Source organism: Triticum aestivum, chromosome 5A (assembly GCF_018294505.1).
Source record: "Triticum aestivum cultivar Chinese Spring chromosome 5A, IWGSC CS RefSeq v2.1, whole genome shotgun sequence".
Taxonomy (NCBI): domain Eukaryota; kingdom Viridiplantae; phylum Streptophyta; class Magnoliopsida; order Poales; family Poaceae; genus Triticum; species Triticum aestivum.
The window spans coordinates 140,176,449-140,190,815 of NC_057806.1; positions in this window are offsets into that span (position 1 = coordinate 140,176,449).

The following is a 14,367-nucleotide window of genomic DNA, read 5'->3' on the forward strand; positions in this document are numbered from 1 at the left end:
CTAGTTGGCTGAAGGGTGGTTGAATCTAGGATTTGGGGGGAATTTTTGGGTGGGGGGATGATTTTCGCACAGTGGGTGGGGGGAGTTTGGCGCATGGTCGGTTTCTCCAAGTGCAGTCCCACATGTCAGTGAAGAGGCAAGCCGAAGCGCGTTCCGTTTGCGTGAGCCGTGTGGAGGACCGAACGTGTGTGGGGTGCAATGCGACGGCGACAGGGGTGTTGTGAGTGTGCCGCCTTTTTTCCATTTAAACTAGGTGCTTCGCCCCCTGAAAAAAAACTTGTTGCTTTGCGCGATCCATCGATACTACTACTAGTAATCCGGTAATCCCGACTAAAATAGCGCGGCCGGGTCTTTTCCTGCGCGATATGCTGGGAGGTTGGCTTACTTGGGTTCTTTAGGACGAGTAATGCTACACCTACGTAGTCCAAGTTACATAATTAACATAATGTGAAATGTGTGAGCTGTTGATTGTACATTGGGGGGAGGGAGGGGCCCACCACCATGAAAATCAGGGGAGGAGAGAGAGAGAGGCAATTTACGTTAACCCTTTTGTAGGTTCCCGTAGATGTAGAAAGCTGTGAAATGCGTGAATGTGCATTTGCAGATAAGGCCTTCCCTCATTCATCCTTTTGTCCCACAAGATCTTGATCTTCCGTGCAATGCAAGGGCATCTTGCTAGTGCTCCTACAATATACTATATTATTGTGAAAGATCATATACATCGGCCGAGATTAATGCAAACACGGCAGATTTTCATTACATTTCGAACTTTTATAGGACAGAAAAACAAAAGAAACCCAACCCTAAACCTATTTTACGGCGGCGACCGACGTCCTCCATCTGCGATCTCCATCTACGAGGGCAGGGTTCAAGACCCGTGAAGTGAAGGTGCGGTCTCCGGTGAGGAAAAGTAGAACACGGGAGACATACCGGCCAGTTGGCACACCATGCCCTGCCGCCTCCCATGCCCTACTCTTCCTCGGAGGAGTCCCCGACCTTGGTGGTGCCGGATGTTGGACGGCGACAAGTAGGACGCGTGGCTGACGGTGCTCCCATCGTCGGCCGCCAGCGTGGCCATTGCTTGTGCGGCGACTTGAGCGAGGGCGGCGACCTCGAGCTCCATCCCCGAAGACAAGCTCTCCCGCAGAGCGTTCGCGCTTGCGGTCATGGCGGATGTGGTGCCAGGTAGGAGGACGATGCGCTAGGGTGTGGAGGTTAGCTGGGCGTTGCCGCTTTAAATAGCACATTCCGGTGAGGCCAAGTGTCCTAGTGCGTCATTAAGTCGGCGGAGTTGGTTCCTCGGGCACCGAGCCTCTTAACGACGGCATACGGATGGACAACATGAATGCAGGCAGCTGGCGCCGGCTGGGAACGCACCGCGCGAGAGCACCAGGGACGAGGGTTTTTGGTGTGCCAGGGTAGTCAGCTGCGGTCGTGGCAACGTTGGAGATGCCCTTTGCTCACATGCGATCGACGCATGTCATCGAAAAAGGAAGACGACCCGACATGGTCTCAGGTCCTGAGGATGTAGTTGGCCGCGCTACACCACTCCGCGGACGCGTCCCGGCGCCCCGTGCATCCTCGACGAGCCGGGTGTTGGGGTGTGTTTGGATTGTGGCCAAAGTGCACCTTACCAAAATTTTGGTCATGACCCAAAGATTGGTCTTTGTTTGGATGGTTGCCATTTTTTTGGCATGCCAATGAACTCTAGCCAACTCTAGTTCATTTTTCTTGTTGATTTCGGCCAAATCATGGGTAACCAAAACCTCAACCAAAATTTTGGCTACCCAATGCTTTGATCGGGCAACCTTGGGCACAAACCAAACATACAGTTGGTCGTGCCACAGCACTAGCGCCACCCTCGGCACACTGAAACCGACCGTGTCTAGCGACAATGCGCGTGTCGCTCGCCACGGTCGCCGTGTCTAGAGGCGGTGCTGGAGCTGCGCCATGTTGTTGGCCCCCACGACCCACATGAACGGTTGCCGGTGGCGAGGAGGTCGTGGGCCAGCTCCTCCATTAGACTAGTTTGCGCTACGTCGTCCCGACAGGTGTGCCCCACATGTCGGTTTCCATGTTTTCCCGGCCATATTCGAGCGTCAGTGCTCTGCGTTGTGCATTAGGCCTTTCACTATGTAGGCCAAGTGAGACAACTTATTGTTTATTTGAGCCGTTCAAGTATAATCATGTGGCGTTTGCTTATTTCTCATTCCTCTCCAACCCTCTTCTCCATCGATCATGTCGCCCTCCGGTCGAGTCCATCCTCCCGCATGCCTCATTTGAACATTCCGCCGAGTATCATTCGCATGTGGGCCTAGACCATGCTTGTATTTCCAATGTTTATTTGCAATTAGTCTGACATGCATACAAACAAACGGTTCGTTTGAAGTTTCAATTTGCCTCCACTATGTGTCGCTTCGCGTCTTAGTTTTGACATCCCATTCGGTTCATGCCCCGACACATGTTGACAAGATCGATTGATGTTCATAGATCAATTGTGTGTCATGCAAGGAGATAAAGGGTTGGTCTGTTTCTATGACAGAAATGACCCGCGGGGGGGGGGGGGAGGAGGGGGGTCTGCGGGGATCAGAGGGAGTATATTGTACATTCATAAGCGAAACGAACATATTGTACCCACCATAGTCCTCTTTCAATCGATCTTCGGACCCCGAGATGAAATCAAGAGAGAACGAGTGGGGGCATGTGTCATACGTAAGGCGGATTCAAAATTTTGAACCAGTGATCATAGCATCCGCAAATCATATATAAAGGGTATTCAATGTTCGTTTCGGTTTTGAACGTACAATATACTCCCTCCTATCCTTTCTAGTTTACATATAAGTTTTATGTGTAGTCAAAGTATCTCTACTTTGATAAAAAAAGTATCAACATTCAACAACGCCCAATCAATATTGTTAGATTTGTACGTACTCCTAGATTTGTACTCAAGATGGTTTCCTATTCGTTTTCAACCACGTGAATGTGCTTGTTCTCGTGCATGCTCTTCCTACTAGGATTTCGCCACGTATAGCCAGTCCAATAGTACCTTTTTTAAGCTCCCTGTCCAATAGTACTAGTGGAGTACTGACAACATCTGTACTAGAGTATGCAGTGCTCATACTTGTACTCCTTCCATCCATTTATATAGGGCATATGTGGAGGAGAGAGATGTGAAAAATTAAGGGGAGTGATCTCTCATGCAAGAGCCTAGCTATATATGCATACCTAGTTAAATACGTACAATAAATATGAAGAAAGAGATGGAGAGGAGATGGAAAAAAGTACTAATACAATAGCAAACCTTATAAAAAAATTTGTGGGAAATAGCCAACCTTATAGCCCACACTACCGTATGAGTGCATATAATAGATGATGGCGATAGATGACATGGGAGTTCCTTATAGCCATCGACTGGCTATATTATTAACCATGCTCTAATGCGTTTTTCAAAACCGCATTTGACTATTGACAAGTTTAATAGTACATGAGATGTATAATGTGAAAATTATATCATTGGAAGCTCCTTTCACATACGTATCCCTGCCTTACCCTCCCTTTCGGTCACTTACTGGCGGACCCCATGCTTGCTAGGCCCCGTATGTCAGTTACTCAATGGGTTCGGCCATGTTAGGAGATCCTCATCCATAGTATACTCCCTCTGTTTTTATTTACTCTGCATAAAATGACGCGGGCGGGGGGAGGGGGAGGGACGTCGGTTTGCTCTCAACTGCGGTCCCACAAGCGAGCAAAAATGCAAGACGAAGGGCGTTCCATTCGGTGAGCCGTGTGGAGGGTCCAGCGTGCCGAGCTGCAACGCGAACGCGACAAGAGCGATGCACAGTCAAAACCGATTGACCGGTCGTCACCAGAACCACTATTCACACCAGAACCTTCGCTGCTCGGCCTACGCCATCCACTGCCCTAAAACCACACCTAATATCCAGCCCCTTCTCCCACCTTTCGATCCCCTAGCTCACATCAAGCGTCCCCTAGTTCGCCGGAAATCAATGGTGCGCCGCAAGATCACGTACTACAAGATGCTGATGCCGGAGCACCGCGCAGAAATCGCAGCGGCGGTCAGCGCCAGAGACCTCCATTCCCAAGCTCGCTTTGCGGCGGGCCAATCCCGAGTTCTCTAGAGCCAAGCTACGAGGAGGAGGAAGCCGATCCAATGATCATGGCGGAGGTCGCGGCACAGAAGGCCCCCTATGGGTATGAGACAATGGACGTCGACTTCGTGCCAGCGTCCGAGTCCCCCATGGTGCAGGCGGACCAGCGGTTTAACCTGGCGATACTAAAGGAGGACCGGGAGGCATAGGCTCAACTCGACGCGGAGCGCGCGCATGCCTCTGCCATCGAGGCTTACCTGTAGGCGGAAGCGAATGTCGTGGGTGTGAACCGGGCGGCGGAGGCTCAACTTGAGGCGGAGCACGCGGATGCCGCTGCCATCGAGGCCCTCTTGTAGGCGGAACCAGACATCCTGGACTTGAACTGGGCGGCAGAGGCTCAACTCTACGTGGAGCGCGTGGATGCCGCTCTCATCGAGTCCCTCCTGCAGGCGGAACCAGACATCCCGGACTTGAACCGGGCAGCGGAGGCTCGACTCAACATGGAGCGCGCGGATGCCGCTGCCATCGAGGCCCTCCTGCAGGCGGAACGAGACGTCCTCGACTTGAACCGGGCGGTGCTCTCGTCCGTGCAGAGGGCCCGCACGCTCCGCGTGAACGAGTAGCTAGAGGCCGAGGACAACCACGGTATGGAGACACACGTCGGCAGCTGTGGCTGGTTCACGCCGGCAGCCAAAGACGACGAGGTCGTCTCGTTCCGCGAGCAGTGATAGTTTTTCTTTATGTTGTTGTTTTTATGGATCTTTTGCTGTGTAAAAAGATAGATTGTTATGCAAGTCGCCTAACTTGGGTCAGTCCACCATTTCAGCCGGTTGGATGAATACCTTACGTCTCCTAACTCTTCTTCCTCACCTCTTCTTCTTCCCCAATAGACCACCGCACGGGTCGTACGGATACTCCCCAACATGCGGTTGGATAAACATACTCTATGAATGAAAATTATGTGTCAGCGGTAGGATGGCTGAGTTTGGTTTGTTCACATGCGACAGCACGTGTCAGTGAGGGTGCGTTCCCTTGGTTGGGTTTGCGGCGTGCAGGAGCGACTGTGCATGTGAGGGTGCGGTGCGACCGCGGCGTGCAGGAGCAACCATGTGAGGGAGCGGTGCGACCGCGACAGCAGTGCGCAAGTGTACCTCCTTTTCATTTTGAAAATTTTAGGCAAGCTTGTCAAAAATGTGTGGCGAAGTATGGCAATGTAAGGCCTAGACCGAAACAGGATAAGTACGTAGTACTACGTACTAGGAGTACTAGTGTTAAAAAAGAAAGGCCTGGTTTTCTTCGCGGGATTAATCGATACAAATCCTCATTTCACGTGTCAATTAATGCGTATTTTTTCTCCAAAGCCCAAAGAGCTAACCAGCTCACTCCTCATCGCTTGATTAATGCGGCGCCATGCAAACAAACCTTCTCACTTCCGCATGCATGCAGGGGATATTAATGTCCTTGGTTGCTAGTACGAGGCAAACCCCATCAATTTTGCCTCGATTAGTGTTAGTGGCCTTTTGCAAATTGTAATTTTGATATTACTGGCCTTGTGTACAAAAAATGGAGGTAGTAACTATATTTGACTTCCTTCCCCATTGCAGTGATGTCGACGATATCTCAAATGTTGTGGTTTGGCAAAGTGCGTTCGACGGAGAACACCATTGAGGGACACCACGGTAAGTCATTCGCAAGTGCCGCCTGCAAGCCAAGACAACTGCCTTATTTGCGTCCAGGAAGTCCGTTGAACCGAAGGACGCGTAAATGTACTAGTACTACTCGTACACAATAGCGTCGTCCGTCCAGCTTAGTGCGGTGAGATGGTTTCTCGAAGAAGACGATGGAGAAGCGGAGTCAGCGAAGAGTGAAATAATGGTTGCTTCGTCCGTGCTTTGTGATTTGACGCCTCACTGCTTTGTGATTTGTGATAGAAGGGACAGGGGAGTAGAATCTGTCCTCTATACTGTACATGCGTCCAAGCACGGGAGAAAGAGGAGAGACATTGCATTTTTCTATTCCTTCAATCGATCAATCAGGGAGCTTCAGTTCCATCCTTTTGGCTTTGGCAACATCGTCCACAATGGTTCCCACGATGCCAAAAGCTATGTTCACATTTGAGTACACATTGTGGATGCCCTTAACCGTACCACTTTGTTTTGCTCCTGTGTGCTATTTATACAAATCTCAATTATATTGATCTAAAAAATTATAGAATCAAGATTAGTAAAAAGGAAGTGATTTTGCCGTGCGGATGGCAGGGGAGGTTTCTTATTTTTAGAGGACATTGTCCTGGCGGTTTGCTAACATGCGGTCCCACGTGTCAGTGCTTTACCAAGCCGATCCGCTTCCCACAGAGGCAGAACAACGGCAGAAACAACATGTGGTTAACTTGAAGAAGATGAGGGAGAAGCGGATTCAGCAACGAGTGAAATGATGGTTGCTTCGTCCCTTCAACTTCTTTTTTAGCATTATTACTTCGTCCCTCCAACATCACTGTGGGAAAGGTGCAGCTTTGTGATTTGACGCCTCATTGCTCATTACTATGCCGGCGCCATGACTGGGTGCTTCACCCTGGCTGCTCTGCACTGTCTTCCGGTATGACACGTGGACCCGGTAGCTTGATGCCCCACATGTCAGTGAAAGGGACTAGAAGATTTATGAAAGCGAGCGCTCCACTCATATGACGGGAGAGTGCACGACACGACGGCCCAGTGAACTGTCATTTCTACTGTATATAGTACTATAGTTTTGCTGTTTCGCACGATTCATCGATACAAACCCGATTAAACAGGAAAGGGCGGGATTTTTCCCGCGTGGTATATGATACTGGCCATACATTTCAAAGGCAATTTTAATGTATGCAAACTGAATAATTAAGAAACTATATGATATCTAGTAAAACTAAAAACACATATGATTTATTGTGTTAGAGTGTAGTAGTAGTGTTGTATTGCATAGTCGTTAGATGTAACATGCGAGAACGTGTAGAGATGTAGTTTTGGAGGGCCTACAGAGAGAAAAGCGTAATACGTTCACCGAACTTCGGAATAAACTGATTACGGTCACTATATACGTTTTGCAGTGATTATACGGTCACTTGCTCACGGTTCAGCATCGGATTGCACTCTGTTGACCGGCCAAATAGTCTGCGTGGCACCATGTTGACTAGTTAAATTGACCACATTCCTTGTGGGTCCTGATACGTCTCCGTAGTATCTACTTTTTCAAACACTTTTGCCCTTGTTTTGGACTCTAACTTGCATGATTTGAATGGAACTAACCCAGACTGACGATGTTTTCAGCAGAATTGCCATGGTGTTATTTTTGTGCAGAAATAAAAGTTCTTGGAATGACCTAAAAATCAACGGAGAATTATTTTGGAATATATAAAAAGTACTGGAAGGAAGATTCACGTCAGGGGGGGCCTCCACCTGTCCACGAGGGTGGGGGCGCGCCCCCTGACTCGTGGCCCCCCTGACGCTCCACCGAACTCAACCCTGACTCCATATATTCACTTTCAGGGAGAAAAAAACCAGGGAGAAGGATTCATCACGTTTTACGATATGGAGCCTCCGCCAAGCCCTAAACTCTCTCAGGAGGGCTGATCTGGAGTCCGTTCGGGGCTCCGGAGAGGGGAATCCGTCGCCATCGTCATCATCAACCATCCTCCATCACCAATTTCATGATGCTCACCGCTGTGCGTGATTAATTCCATCGTAGGCTTGCTGGATGGTGATGGGTTGGATGAGATTTATCATGTAATCGAGTTAGTTTTGTTAGGGTTTGATCCCTAGTATCCACTATGTTCTGAGATTGATGTTGCTATGAGTTTGCTATGCTTAATGCTTGTCACTAGGGCCCGAGTGCCATGATTTCAGATCTGAACCTATTATGTTTTCATCAATATATGAGAGTTCTTGATCCTATCTTGCAAGTCTATAGTCACCTATTATGTGTTATGATCTGTTAACCCCGAAGTGGCAATAATCGGGATACTTATCGGTGATGACTGTAGTTTGAGGAGTTCATGTATTCACTATGTGTTAATGCTTTTGACCGGTACTATATTAAAAGGAGGCTTTAATATCCCTTAGTTTCCAATAGGACCCCGCTGCCGTGGGAGTGTAGAACAAAAGATGTCATGCAAGTTCTTTTCCATAAGCACGTATGACTATATTCGGAATACATGCCTACATTACATTGATGAATTGGAGCTAGTTCTGTGTCACCCTAGGTTATCACTGTTACATGATGAACCACATCCGGCATAATTCTATATCACCGATCCATTGCCGACGAGCTTTCCATATATTGTTCTTTGCTTATTTACTTTTCCGTTGCTATTGTTATCATCACTATAAAACACCAAAACTATTACTTTTCCTACCGTTACCTTTTACTACTAGTACCACTACTATCATATTACTTTGCTACTAAACACTTTGCTGCATATATTAAGTTTCCAGGTGTGGTTGAATTGACAACTCAGCTAATAATACTTGAGAATATTCTTTGGCTCCCCTTGTGTCGAATCAATAAATTTGGGTTGAATACTCTACCCTCGAAAATTGTTGCGATCCCCTATACTTGTGGGTTATCAAGACTATTTTCTGGTGCCGTTGCCAGGGAGCATAGCTCTATTATTTGAGTCACTTGGGATTTATATCTGCTTATGATTATGAAGAACTTGAAAGAGCCAAGAACCAAGATTTATCCCTCAACTATGACGGGAGGTTAGGAACTGCCATCTGTCTCTGCACTTGATTCACCTTCTGTTTTGAGTAAGCTTGCGACACCTAAACCTGCTTCTGCTATTAATTCTGATATGTCGCATGTTATTGATGATGCCACTTTTGTTATGCATGATACTTATGATGAAACTACTTCTATGCTTGATACTACTGTGCCACTTGGTGAATTTCTTGATGAACAACTTGCTAGGGCTAGAGAGAATGAAATTATTGAAACTGATAATATTGATGAAAGTGATGATGAAGACTCTCCCCCTAGATATGAATTACCTGTTGTGCCTGAGGGCTATGTTATGGATGAAGAAACTGCTAGAGATTTTCTTGCTTGCAATGATAGGAGTGATCTTAAGAAATTATTAGCTAAGATGAAACAAAAAAATCTGAATGCTAAAATGAAATACGATCCTGCTTATGCTACTTAACCTATCTTTGTTACTGATAAGGATTATGATTTCTCTGTTTATCCTGAGGTAATTACTTTAGTTGAATCTGATCCTTTCTATGGCTATGAATCTGAAACTGTTGTGGCACATCTTACTAAATTAAATGATATAGCTACCCTATTCACTAATGATGAGAAAACTCGCTACTATTATATCCTTAAATTATTTCCTTTCTCATTAAAGGGTGATGCTAAGATATGGTTTAATTCTCTTGATCCTGGTTGTGTGCATAGTCCCTGGGATATGAAGGAAATATGCCCTAGAGGCAATAATAAAGTTATTATTTATTTCCTTATATCATGATAAATGTTTATTATTCATGCTAGAATTGTATTAACCAGAAACATAATACATGTGTGAATACATAGACAAACAGAGTGTCACTAGTATGCCTCTACTTGACTAGCTCGTTAATCGAAGATAGTTATGTTTCCTAACCATGAACAAAAGAGTTGTTATTTGATTAACGGGATCACATCATTAGGAGAATGATGTGATTGACATGACCAATTCCATTAGCTTAGCACCCGATCATTTAGTATGTTGCTATTGCTTTCTTCATGACTTATACATGTTCCTATGACTATGAGATTATGCAACTCCCGTTTGCCGGAGGAACACTTTGTGTGCTACCAAACGTCACAACATAACTGGGTGATTATAAAGGAGCTCTACAGGTGTCTCCAAAGGTACATGTTGGGTTGGTGTATTTCGAGATTAGGATTTGTCACTCCGATTGTCGAAGAGGTATCTCTGGGCCCTCTTGGTAATGCACATCACATAAGCCTTGCAAGCATTGCAACTAATGAGTTAGTTGCAAGATGATGTATTACAAAATGAGTAAAGAGACTTGCCGGTAACGAGATTGAACTAGTTATTGAGATACCGACGATCGAATCTCGGGCAAGTAACATACCGATGACAAAGGGAACAAAGTATGTTGTTATGCAGTCTGACCGATAAAGATCTTCGAAGAATATGTGGGAGCCAATATGAGCATCCAGGTTTCGCCATTGGTTATTGACCAGAGACATGTCTCGGTCATGTCTACATAGTTCTCGAACTCGTAGGGTCCGCACGCTTAACGTTACGATGACAGTTTCATTATGAGTTTATATATTTTGATGTACCGAAGTTTGTTCAGAGTCTCGGGTATGATCACGGACATGACGAGGAGTCTCGAAATGGTCGATACATAAAGATTTATATATTGGACGGCTATATTCGGACACGGAAGTGTTCCGGGTGATTTTGGAGAAAACCGGAGTGCCGGAGGGTTACCGGAACCCCCCCCCCGCCCCCGAGAGAGAGAGGGGCGGCCAGGGTGGGGTGCGCTCCCCTCCCCCTCTGGTCCGAATTGGACTACGAGAGGGGGGGCGGCGCCCCCCTTTCCTTCTCCCTCTCCCCCTTCCTTTCCTCCTACTCCTACTAGGAGGAGGACTCCTCCTCCTTGGCGAGCCCTAGGGCCGGCCAGCCACCCCCCTTGCTCCTTTATATACGGGGGCAAGGGGGCACCTTTAGACACACAAGTTGATCCTCGTGATCATTTTCTTAGCCGTGTGCGGTGCCCCCTTCCACCATACTCCTCGGTAATATTGTAGAGGTGCTTAGGCGAAGCCCTGCGACGGTAGAACATCAAGATCGTCACCACGCCATCGTGCTGACGGAACTCTTCCTCGACACTTTGCTGGATCGGAGTCCGGGGATCGTCATCGAGCTGAACGTGTGCTAAAACTCAGAGGTGTTGTAGTTTCGGTGCTTGATCGGTTGGGCCGTGAATATGTACGGCAACATCAACCATGTTGTCATAATGCTTCCGCTGTCGGTCTACGAGGGTACGTAGATTACACTCTTCCCTCTCATTGCTATGCATCACAATGATCTTGCGTGTGCGTAGGAAATTTTTTGAAATTACTATGTTTCCCAACAGTGGCATTCGAGCCTAGGTTTTATGTGTTGATGTTATATGCACGAGTAGAACACAAGTGAGTTGTGGGCAATATAATTCATACTGCTTACCAGCATGTCATGCTTTGGGTCGGCGGTATTGTTGGATGAAGCCGCCCGGACCGACATTACGTGTACGCTTACGCGAGACTGGTTCTACCGATGTGCTTTGCACACAGGTGGCTGGCGGGTGTCGGTTTCTCCAACTTTAGTTGAACCGAGTGTGGCTACGCCCGGTCCTTGTGAAGGTTAAAACAGCACCAACTTGACAAACTATCATTGTGGTTTTGATGCGTAGGTAAGATTGGTTCTTGCTTAAGCCCGTAGCAGCCACGTAAAACTTGCAACAAATAAAGTAGAGGACATCTAACTTGTTTTTGTAGGGCATGTTGTGATGTCATATGGTCAAGACATGATGCTAAATTTTATTGTATGAGATGATCATGTTTTCTAACCGAGTTATCGGCAACTGGTAGGAGCCATATGGTTGTCGCTTTATTGTATGCAATGCAATTGCGCTGTAATGCTTTACTTTATCACTAAGCGGCAGCGATAGTCGTGGAAGCATAAGATTGGCGAGACAACAATGATGCCACGATGATGATCAAGGTGTCGCGCCGGTGACGATGGTGATCATGACGGTGCTTCGAAGATGGAGATCACAAGCACAAGATGATGATGGCCATATCTTATCACTTATATTGATTGCATGTGATGTTTATCTTTTATGCATCTTATCTTGCTTTGTTTGACGGTAGCATTTTAAGATGATCTCTCACTAATTATCAAGAAGTGTTCTGCCTGAGTATGCACCGTTGCGAAAGTTCTTCGTGCTGAGACACCACGTGATGATCGGGTGTGATAGGCTCTACGTTCAAATACAACGGGTGCAAAATAGTTGCAAACGCGGAATACTCAGGTTATACTTGACGAGCCAAGCATATACAGATATGGCCTCGGAACACGAAGACCGAAAGGTTGAGCGTGAATCATATAGTAGATATGATCAACATAGTGATGTTCACCAATGAAACTACTCCATCTCACGTGATGATCAGACATGGTTTGGTTGATTTGGATCATGTGATCACTTAGAGGATTAGAGGGATGTCTATCTAAGTGGGAGTTCTTTAGTAATATGATTAATTGAACTTAAATTTATCATGAACTTAGTCCTGGTAGTATTAGCATATCTATGTTGTAGATCAATAGCTCGCGTTTAGTTCCCCTGTTTTATTTTTGATATGTTCCTAGAGAAAACTAAGTTGAAAAATATTAGTAGCAATGATGTGGATTGGATCCATGATCTGAGGTTTATCCTCATTGCTGCACAGAAGAATTATGTACTTGATGCACCGCTAGGTGACAGACCTATTGCAGGAGCAGATGCAGACGCTATGAACGTTTGGCTAGCTCAATATGATGACTACTTGATAGTTAGTGCACCATGCTTAAACGGCTTAGAATCGGGACTTCAAAGACGTTTTTGAACGTCATGGACCATATGAGATGTTCTAGGAATTGAAGTTAATATTTCAAGCAAATACCCGAGTTGAGAGATATGAAGTCTCTATCAAGTTCTATAGCTAAAAGATGGAGGAGAATCGCTCAAGCAGTGAGCATGTGCTCAGATTGTCTGGGTACTACAATCGCTTGAATCAAGTGGGAGTTAATCTTCCAGATAAGATAGTGATTGACAGAATTCTCTACTCACCATCACCAAGTTAGTAGAACTTCGTGATGAACTATAATATGCAAGGGATAATAGAAACAATTCCCAAGCTCTTCATGATGCTGAAATCGACGAAGGTAGAAATCAAGAAAAACATCAAGTGTTGATGGTTGACGAAACCACTAGTTTCAAGAAAAGGGCAAAGGGAAGAAGGGGAACTTCAAGAAGAATGGCAAGCAATTTGCCGCTCAAGTGAAGAAGCCCAAGTCTGGTCCTAAGCCTGAGACTAAGTGCTTCTACTGCAAAGGGACTGGTCACTGGAAGCAGAACTGCCCCAAGTATTTGGCGGATAAGAAGGATGGCAAAGTGAAGAAAGGTATATTTGATATACAGATTATTGATGTGCATTTTACTAGTGTTCGTAGCAACCCCTCGGTATTTGATACTGGTTCAGTTGCTAAGAGTAGTAACTCGAAACGGGAGTTGCAGAATGAATAGAAACTAGTTAAGGGTAAAGTGACGATGTGTGTTGGAAGTAGTTCCAAGATTGATATGATCATCATCGCAGACTCCCTATACTTTCGGGATTAGTGTTGAACCTAAATAACTGTTATTTGGTGTTTACGTTGAGCATGAATATGTTTTGATCATGTTTATTGCAATACGGTTATTCATTTAAGTAAGATAATAAATTGTTGTTCTGTTTACATGAATAAAACCTTATATGGTTACACACCCAATGAAAATGGTTCGTTGGATCTCGATCGTAGTAATACACATATTCATAATATTGAAACCAAAAGATGCAAAGTTAATAATGATAGTGCAACTTATTTGTGGCACTGCTGTTTAGGTCATATTGGTGTAAAGCGCATGAAATCCATGTTGATGGGATTTTGGAATCACTTGATTATGAATCAGTTGATGCTTGCGAACCATGCCTCATGGGCAAGATGACTAAGACTTCGTTCTCCGGAACAATGGAGCAAGAAACAAATTTGTTGGAAATCATACATACTGATGTATGTGGTCCGATGAATATTGAGGCTCGCGACAGGTATCATTATTTTTTGATCTTCACAGATGATTTGAGCAGATATGAGTATATCTACTTGATGAAACACAAGTCCGAAATATTTGAAAAGTTCAAAGAATTTCAGAGTGAAGTGGAGAATCATCGTAACAAAAATAAAAGTTTCTACGATATGATCGCAGAAGTAAAATATTTGAGTTACGAGTTTGGCCTTCAGTTAAAACAATGTGAAATAGTTTCACTACTCACGCCACCTGGAACACCACTGTGTAATGGTGTGTCCGAACATCGTAACCATGCTTTATTAGATATGGTGTGATCTATGATGTCTCTTACCGATTACCACTATCGTTTTGGGGTTATGCATTAGAGACAGCTGCATTCACGTTAAATAGGGCACCATCTAAATCTG